This window comes from Scylla paramamosain, chromosome 4 (genome assembly GCF_035594125.1).
Source record: "Scylla paramamosain isolate STU-SP2022 chromosome 4, ASM3559412v1, whole genome shotgun sequence".
In the NCBI taxonomy this organism is placed as follows: Eukaryota; Metazoa; Arthropoda; class Malacostraca; order Decapoda; family Portunidae; genus Scylla; species Scylla paramamosain.
Window position 1 is genome coordinate 5,557,501 of NC_087154.1, and position 10,033 is coordinate 5,567,533.

Genomic DNA, 10,033 nt, shown 5'->3' on the forward strand with positions numbered 1-10,033 from the left:
AATTGCCTCTTTCCTTTCTTTCTTCTTATCTTTCATTTTTTACTCTCTCTCTCTCTCTCTCTCTCTCTCTCTCTCTCTCTCTCTCTCTCTCTCTCTCTCTCTCTCTCTCTCGGCATGGTACTCAACATGTCATTTTTAACTATCTTTTTTTCCCTTACCTTCTCTTTTCTTCCTTCATTACGACCACTTCACTGGTGATTAACTCAACATGCGGCAAAGAGGCTGGTTTGACGCATTAAACCACATCTTCAGAACTCATTAATATTCCCAGGTCCTTCTCCATCAGTAACATCAAAGTCCTTGCTGTTCTCACCACCATCATGTTTGCTTTCTCTATCTCTACCACCACCACCACCACCACATTCCAAGCCATCACTAGTAAGAATTTTTTTATCAGTAGCCCTTATTAACATTTATCGTCCACAGGGAAGGCGTCTCAAAATCAGAGAACTCGAAAAAAATATCAAAATTCAACACTTCAATGCAGTTACCATCACCAGGTTTGTCCTTTCTCTACCGCCACCGCCGCCACCACCACCACCACCACCAGTACGTATCTTTATCAACAACCCTTATCAACATTTATCGTTCAGAAGGGAAGCGTCTCGACATCTGGGAACTCGAAAAAAGAAATGAAAACAACACTTCGGAGCGACAAGAGGAGGAGGTGGAGAAGAGGTAGGAAGCTAATTACGAGACAAGGCGTTTGTGTTGACTCGCTGCATCCTTTAATGAACAAGCAAATACACCTCGTTTGCTGGCAGACGAGGCCGCCCTGATTATAGTGAGAACCAGACCATATTTCATTTACATAACGAGCGTTGCCAGACACTTTAAGGGTAAGAAGGATGGAGAGCAGGACGAGGCAGTGAAGAGTAAGAATTAGCGCATGAAAGATGGGTTTAGAAAAGACTGAAATAGGTGGCTTGTGAGGCTTGTCTAAGTTAAGTATGAAGAAAGGGGGAGACTGATGAAGAGAGACAGAAGAAGCAGGGACGAAGCAATGAAGAGATAAAACACTAGAGTTAGGTTTAGAAAAGTCAGGAATGGGTGGTTAGTGAGCTTTGTCTAAGTTTATCTCGGATGAACATTAATAAAGGATGAGACTAGTGGGGAAGCAAAAGGGCAAGAAGCAGGACGAGGAAATGGAGAGTAAGAAACAGACCATGCGAGTTGGGTTTGTGAAATTTGTTTACGTTGAATATCAAGAAAGGACGAGACTGGTGAAGAGAAAGAGGGAGAAACAGCAGGATGAGCCCATGAAGAATAAGAAACAACATGAAAACTGTTAGAAAAGGACTAGCATGTGTTTGTCAGCTTTGTGCAAGGTTAACATGAAGGAAAAGTTAGGCAAGTGAGTAAAGAACAGAGGAGCAGAGGGAAGAGGCAGTGAGGGCTGAGAAACAAAGCAAGAATTATATCCGAGAGACGGGAATGGTAAGTTTGTGAGGTTCGTCAAAGCAGATACCATAAGACAGACTAGTGAGAAGAGGACAATAAAACAGGGAGCAGAGTCGAGGCACTGAGGATCAGAGGGGGAAGAAACAGAGCGTGAGAGGGTTATTGTACAGTCTAAGGGTAGTATTAAGTCCACTGGGAGGTCATGGGGTGTCAAATAGTAATGTTTGGGTGTAGTTTATCTATGGGAAGGTATACGGGTGTTGTATGCAGTCTATGGGGAGTGTATCAGTGTTGTATCCTAATCTATAGCGAAGGAATGGCAACAAACATACAGGAAGACCAAAAGACGAACAGACAAATGGACGCAAAGAAACATCAAAAAACAAACGAGGAAAAAGCAAGAGGCAGATGGGAAGATCAACAGACAAACAGACAGATAGACAGGTACTTTTAGAGAAGACCGGAACGTGAGGCTAGATTTTTTTTAGTTGAGCATGAACAAAGGATGGGACTGGTGACGATAAAGATGATTCTGGGTTGAAGTGAAGTGATGAGGATTAAGATCAAATAAGCAGAAGTTGAATGGTGGATTATACAAAAGCGGCATTACATGTATCTTTGTTTTTTGTAAGGAAAGGGTGAGACTGGTGAAGATAAAGAAGATGGGAGCAAGGTCAAGGCAATGTAGGTGAAAATCAAAGAAAAAAGAATATGAGAGATAGATCTGGAAGAAAGACTGGAACGGGTAAATGTGTTTTTTCTTTTTTCTTTTAAGTAGGACATGAAGAAAGAGTTGATTAGTGGGAATAAGAAGGAAGAGAAGCAGGGATGTGGCCATGAGGATTAAGACTGAAGGAACACGTCATGAGGGTTCAATCTGGAAAGGGTTTAGAGAGGAAGAATGAGAGGCTCTCTAAGTGAAGCATGGAGAGAGAGAGAAAAAAAAAAAACACATTGATGGCATAGGGAACATGAACAGCAGGATAAGAGCGATAGCAGCTGGAAAGAAAGAATCAGAGTACCTATAAGAAAAAGATCTGGAAAAGGTTGAAAATGTTACAATGGTACAGAGTTTATTATAAAGTTTATGTACAAAAACGTGAAACATCAAGAAAGGCAGAAGGAAGACCTGTAATATCCAAAACTGCCTTGTTTAGATCAGCTGGTCATTTGCAACCTCTTTAAGTTCTTATGAGTGTAGGAAAGGTGGATGGTTGAAGAGGAAGAGGTAGAAGGAGAGGAAAACTGAAGTATTGTATGAAGGATTATATAAAGGGAAGGCGCTAAGAAAAGAAGACAAAACAAGTGAAGGAGGAGGGAGTAACAAGGGATGAGAACAGCAGTCGGAAGGTGCGTCTAAATTAGAGGGGGAGGGAGATGAAAGGAGGTTTTGGCTTCACGCAGGGGAGACAGGAGGGAGGTAGTTAAGCAGGTGATAAATGACGGAAGGTAAAGCAGTAAATTACAGAACACGAAACAATAGATCAACATGGCATCAAAGAAAAAAAGAAAAAAAAAAAGCTCTCCATCGCCCTGAATAACTAAGGTCAAGGTTATAAGCTTCATTTTGGGGAGCATTACTTAATCTAGGTTTTTACGGAAGCGAATCTTCCTTTAAGTTTTAGAATGGAAAGGAAAGAACAGTTTAATAATCCAACTTTTTTTTTGTATAAGAGGGACACCGGCCTAACGCAACAAAATGGAAAAAAAGAAGGGCCCACTGAAGTGCCAGCCATTAACGGAAAGACGAAAGGATTATCTATAATTAGAGGATAAGTGTCTTGAAAAGCGCTACTTCTCTCACTTAATGGTGCCTTGGTCAAGAATAGAAAGCATGATATCAAGTTAGGAGTTACGACCTCTACAGCTTAGGAAGACATTCAAATATAGCATATGAATAGATTGATGTGTATGAGTTCTAGGTATTTTGACGGGAAAAGATGGAAAAAGTATAGATCAGTGGGTGGAAGAGTTGCTTGAAACACGAGAGGGTAACGAGGTAACAAGATAACGAGATTACGGATAAGAGATGATAAAAATATTTAATACTGATAAGTTGCAACACTCAGCCAGCCAGCCAGTCATCCAATCAGCCAGCCAGCCAGTCAATCAACCAACCAGCCATCCAGCCAGTCTGCCAGCCAGCCAGTCAGCCAGCGGGGGCAGTCAGTATCACGCAACACGGTTATGTCAGAAAGGCAGCATCATCTCCCTCACCCATTCCCAAATCCTCCCTCTTCTGCTGCCCCACACTCTCAACACTGTCTTTAAACTTGGCAAGGACCCAGGCCTCTCTCCTTCTCTCCTTGTCCTTCCTCCCTCTTTCACTTTCGTCTCCTCTCCCTCTCCCTCCCTCCCCTCTTCTTTCCATTCCACCCCAAGCGCCGTCGTGTGAGACTCAGGAGTATAGGAGTGAAGGAAATTTGCTGACCTGTGTATCGACAGCGTGGTTCGAGTTATGTCGTGATGTCGTTGCCTCGCCTCGTGCTGGGACAAGGTACAGGAAAGGCGGTGGCTTGCCCAGTGGTTTTGCCCCGACCCGACACTGAGGCCTGGTGTGTGCACGCTTGGGCGAGATGAAGACCAACACGCACATAGACGCAGCAACAGACAGGCAGACATGCGCACGCACACACACACACACACACACACACACACACACACACACACACACACACACACACACACAGCTGGATTCTTTTTTCTTTAGTCTGACAGGTTTTCCATTCACAACATTTTTTGCGTGTTTTTCTTCGTGTCAGTTTCAGGAAAATGGAAATGTCAGCTAGTATTGAAGCCAAGAAAGAGGGAATAACAACACTGGCCCATGAAATGCCAATTACTTGCGGAACTTGGAGTATTAAAAAGAAAATAAAAACATGGTCATGATACTTTTCACCATATTTTTTACATATAACACAACGAAATAAAATATTCTTAACGATAGTTGCAACGCTATCGACACAAAAATTAATAAACTTATTCTTTTTCTCTACTGTGTCTCACACAGCGGTTCCTGGAATGGAACGGAGAGCGGTTCCTGGAATGGAACGGAGAATAAAGAAGAGATAGGAAGAGGAAAGAGACATTGAAGCTGTAACAGAGATTCAAGATGGATAACAAGCTTAATTGGTTTAGAAGGTCTCTCAATAATAAACAGTTATCGTAATCCTAAGTAAAGTATTTGTCAAGGAACGCTTCTCGGATTAAACAAAGCTGTATTATCGGAGAAACCCTTGCTCAGAAAATCATCTTTGCTCTTGCCGGAAGATTAACTACTCTTAAGAATCACATAAAAAATTCCTATATACAATAGTAATAAATATGAACACTGATCTGTGTACATGACAGGAATGTTGAAGCTTTCATTGAAATTTCACATCTATATGCAAGCTGCTATACTTATAATCTAAGAGTATCCTGGAAGATACAGTCAGTCACCCTTTCATGCATTATTATATGTGGTACTGCTCGCTTGACTGGTTGGAATGTCTATCATTTTTTAGAGTTATCCGCTCTTGATCAGACTTAAAATGGAGAGATCGCAACAGGTAAGATCATCAAGTAAGTAGTGTATGTTCGAGACACTGTTGACATTTTTCAAGCAGAGGTACGTAACAGGTGACCGAAGAAACACGAGCCAGACACACACAGTCCCGCACATGCATCACAGCTCGTCTCCTCTCTCATCTATTCCAACGCAATGCAATAAACACACATTAGTTCGTGATGATTCTCAGTGCGGATAGTCTTTGAAACACTCCCTTTCTGTGCCATTTGCTCTTGTATGATAGACAGTGCATGTGTGTGTGTGTGTGTGCATGTGTGTGTGTGTGTGTGCATGTGTGTGTGTGTGTGTGTGTGTGTGTGTGTGTGTGTGTGTGTGTGTGTGTGTGTGTGTGTGTGTGTGTGTGTGTGTGTGCATTTGCTCAAGATGATGAAGGCTCTGTTTTCTCAAGGTGAAGCATTTTCCTAAGCCTCCTTCACACATAATATCGCCCTAAGTATCCCATGAGATCATATTTAATGAGTTAATGGAGTTCGTGACGGATTCAATCTTAGAGCATCGACTTCCGAAAGCAATCGTTAATAAATTGCTTTCTCGCTGATAAATTGGTTTCTAAGATTTTAATTCCTGGAGATTTCCTGAGTAATTGAATCGTCAAGAAAACATACGTAAAAAGTAATTATTTAAAAGTAATGATTTTTAAAGTAATTATTTGCAGAGAAAATATGCAGAGATTCATTCTGGGACTTCAAGTGGCCTGTTCAATTAATTGTTTGTCGTGATTATCCCTCAAATGCCATTCTGTCTGATTTAATAATGATAATGGTGAGGCCCAGACAGGAAGAATATACTATGCTGTGTTGTGTGTGTGTGCGTGTGTGTGTGTGTGTGTGTGTGTGGCGTATTTCGCTCTAAAAACGTGCCGTAAACCGTTTTTTGATACATAAATTCTTTACTGTACTAGTTTATTTTGATGAAAAGCCTCAAATGAAACTGACAATAAAAATTACTATACAAAATCCCAAACATTTAATCATTAACATTAAGCAACCAAGTCCTGATACTCCTTAAAATGCTCCAGATATGTTAAATTCTATAATCGTGAACAATGAGCCAGACTAACATAACCTAGTCTGTCATTCAACCAACAAAATCACCCTCAGTGTCGTCGGCCGCCAGCTTGTACTTCATTCAAGAAACAAGATACAGGAGAAGCAACACGGTACCCAAACCAACCCGTCACATCGCTTTTAAGCTTTACCTTTCTTCGCCTGCTAGCTTTCCCCATCTCCATACGGTCTCTTTCTTTCTTGTCAGCTGTTTCCACATTCATCCGATCAGACTTGACTTTCTCTTAACACAAGTCTTCTGCTACACTTTTTCTTTCTTTCTTTCTCTAACACAAGTCTTCTGCTACACTCTTTTTCTGCCTTCAGATTAGCCTTTCTTCCCTCCTTCGTCCCTGTACACTTTGAAAATGTTCTTCTGCATGTGCAGTCGGTATATCTGCTATCCTCCCTGTACTGATTTCTTTACTATTGTTACGTAATGGACTTATCTAGTGTTTTGTCAGGTGTCACAATAATCTAACAGAATGCATGTAAAGGATGAAAACAGCGTACCTAAGAATAGATAACTGGTATTCCTGAACATACTGTAGTGATATGACACTTTTTTTATTCTATCAAAGAGAAATGTAGTTCTGACTTAGTTGTCTTGCTGTTCTTGCCTCGTATAACTTCAAGACGTTCTCTTTTCCCCTCGCGTCTATACTAAAAGAAGAGCAATCATCTCCCAGCCAGGCACTTAATACCTGAGACGAAAAAAATGACTTAAGACTTTTCGACCAAGTCTTACCGAGTGGTCTTGCTGTTCTTGTCTCATAAAACTCTCATCCCGGATGTGTACCTAAGGAAGGGAGGTCTGATGGCTTCTTGCAGCTTCCCTTATCATCTTGTGTTATGTTTTTTTAATAAGTGTCTGTACAGAGTTCTAAAAGATTTCGGTGTCTTCTCTCAATCACTTCTAGCATGTTCCAGGAGAAGCTAAATGGGTTTCAAGCGTGTTTCGATCATTCACGAAACGAGCTAGTTTAACCAGTACCTCGGCATCATTAACAAGAATACTTCCGAGAACCTGTCTAATCACATCCACGGTCTTCTGAAATACTTTGCTGTCTGATCTTGACTACTTTGAAGTTGCTCTAATGGAGTTTATCGGAGTTATTGAGGTTTCCAGGGAATTCTCAGTAATGAAAAAGAATTCTGCATAATCACTGAGAAAAATACCCATGAAAACTCTAACAAATCTATGATCTAAGCAGAATTCCTAAATGTTCCGGTATCTTAATTTTTCTTTTTTAACACATTTTAGTGGCAGTTGATGATGTTTGGAGGATGTTTTGATAATTCTCGTGATTGTTAAACGAGGAAAACACACATGAATAACCGAATAATTCCGGTGCTTTTTTAAAAAAACAGTCCGCAAACAGTCAGGGTGAAAGGCCAAAGTGTTTCAGAATACCGGTTCATGAAGGGAGAAGGGAATTCTTTTATTTTTTTATTTTCTTCAGCACTGCGTTCCTCGAATGTTAAAGTTGCCAAATCGATACGCTGACACCAATTTGTTATTCACTTGTATACGTACCTGCATCATTCATAGCCACGAGCAGAGAAAAGTTTACCCGATCCGAAAAATTCTTGAGAGTGAAAACAAGGAAACGAACTTAAACTTTGCACATATTTCTGAAAAAAAGGTAACAAGTGAGACAGGGTGTGGCTGCTTTTCTGTGAGACCTTTTCTCTCGTTTTAAGGAATTTCGCGCCCAGAGAGAGAGAGAGAGAGAGAGAGAGAGAGAGAGAGAGAGAGAGAGAGAGAGAGAGAGAGAGAGAGAGAGAGAGAGAGAGAGAGACCATAAGAACATAAGAAATAAGGGAAGCTGCAAGAAGCCATCAGACCTACACGTTGCAGTCCATGTATGAAATATACCTACCTGTTTCCACTATCATCTCCATCCATAAATCCGTCTAATCTTCTCTTAAAGCTCCATAATAATGTTTTAGCACTAACAACTTGATTACTGAGTCCATTCCACTCGTCTACCACTCTATTTGAGAACCAATTTCTTCCTATCTCTTTCTTAACCCTAAATTTTTCAAGCTTGAACCCGTTATTTCTTGTTCTGTCCTGGTTGCTGATCCTGAGAATTTTGCTTACGTCCCCCTTGTTATAACCCTAAGAATTCTGTTTACGTCCCCACTGTTACAACCCTTCCCCTTTGTTATAAATGGTACAACACTTTGTCGTAAATAATGCAAATAACCTATCAGTTGAATCACCTGGTTTGAGTAGTAGATTATGAATCCCTTTTATCAGGTATACGAGTGATAATTTTCAAGTGAATTGTGGAGAATTGTCTGCACACACACACACACACACACACACACACACACACACACACACACATCGATGATGGTCTGGGTAGCAGTGGAAGGGGCTAAGTTTGTTACGTCCGTGTACATGCAGATAGATAAATTAATAGGCATGTAGACAGATAGACAAACACATATTGTAGATGAATAGTTAGAGAAGAAGTTTGACTAATTACGAATTCTTAAAAAAAAACAAAATGCAGACATACTCAAGGCTCAGATAAGAACATACAAACATTTTCGCTATTAAGTAATTTTTCAGAAGATTACATTTTTTAGCCTTGTTTTTTAATCGTCGTGTAGCCGGAATAAGACAAAATACGCCTCATTCTTTCCGTGTGTCCATGCAAACCATCTTTACCAAACTCTGAATGTTAAGAAAGGAAGATCACAGCAGTAAAAGGGTTAAGGCATCCCGTGTGCGGTAATATTAGTATTGAACCAACACATACCTGGGAGCAGCAGCAGCGTGGCGAGGATCTCACAGTAACGGTGGTGGAGGCAGTGACAGCAGCAGCGAAAAGTGGTGGCTAGCAGGCGTCTCTCAGCCACACAATAGGCTGCCCATCACTGACAAATTCCATCTTGCCTTTGTCGATGAGAGGGAGAACGTCGGTAAAAACATGCTTGACTTATACTCGTGTGTACTGCGCGTAAACAACACTCCTCTGCGCATTGACTTGTATTCTTGGGCACTTATCAAAAAACATAATAAAAGATAATAAAGGAAGCTGCAAGAAGCCATCAAACCTATACGTGTCAGTTCTTGCATAAAATATGTCCACCTATTCCCACATGAGAAAATTGAAAAGAAAAAAAAAAACAATAATAAATAAATAAATAAAATAAATAAGGGAAGCTGCAAGAATCCATCGTGCCTATAAGTGACAGTCCTTGTATGAAATATCCCTACCTATTTCTATTTACATTAGAAAAAGGGAAACTGTAAGAAGGTATCATGTCTACGCGTGTGTTCTCTCATCAAGACTGCTACAGAGACCACAGAAATCATTATTCTGCTTCTCATGGGTGCTTTTCCACACTGACGATGTAGAATCTTTGTTAAATTATAACTAGAATCATGAAAATCTCTCCTGAAGACCCCAATAACTTCCACCACTGTAAGTTTAAAGGAGTGCCAAAATATTAAAGAAAACGATGATCTAATCTAACGAAAACGTAATCTAACCGTATTACGTGTGAGAGGGAGTGGTGCATGATTACGACACTGACGACTGACCTAAACAACCGTAACAAACCAAGCATCTCTCTTCTACGTAGTGCTTGTAACATTAACACTGAAGGATTTTGTTACTGTGTAGTGAGATAGTTTCTGGTCCTCTCCAAACATTAAGGAACTGAAAGATAAAATTAACGTATTTCCTTAACGTACATAACGAAATAAAATCTCCATTCTCTCTCTCTTTCCTCTCACAAGCATCAAAACAGGAACATTACATTACCGTTCAAAATTAAATAGTTTTCTGCCGTCATATTTTCCAGCCAGCACGGGCAGGGATTTGCCTTTTACCCTTGATACTCCGCCACAAGCTTGACTCTTTTGGTACAGATAAAGAAGCCACTGCATTACCGGGTTTGTTAACGAGCAAAAAAGTGGCACAAATAAGCATAATAAGGGTCTAGATCTATGAGAAAACACCCCACACGCGCGCACACTACCGCTCACACTGCC

At 40.6% G+C, this 10,033-nt stretch overlaps 1 protein-coding gene across 2 annotated transcripts in view; it reads right to left on the bottom strand.

The window, feature by feature from the left end:
• Positions 1-8,926, bottom strand: part of LOC135099388 (uncharacterized) — a 56,843-nt gene extending 47,917 nt beyond the window's left edge. For both annotated transcript variants that reach the window (XM_064001726.1, XM_064001738.1), the window contains exon 1: positions 8,793-8,926. The gene's annotated coding sequence lies outside the window, so the exon portion shown is untranslated. The remainder of the gene's footprint in view (positions 1-8,792) is intronic.
• Between the last annotated feature and the right edge of the window lie 1,107 nt (positions 8,927-10,033).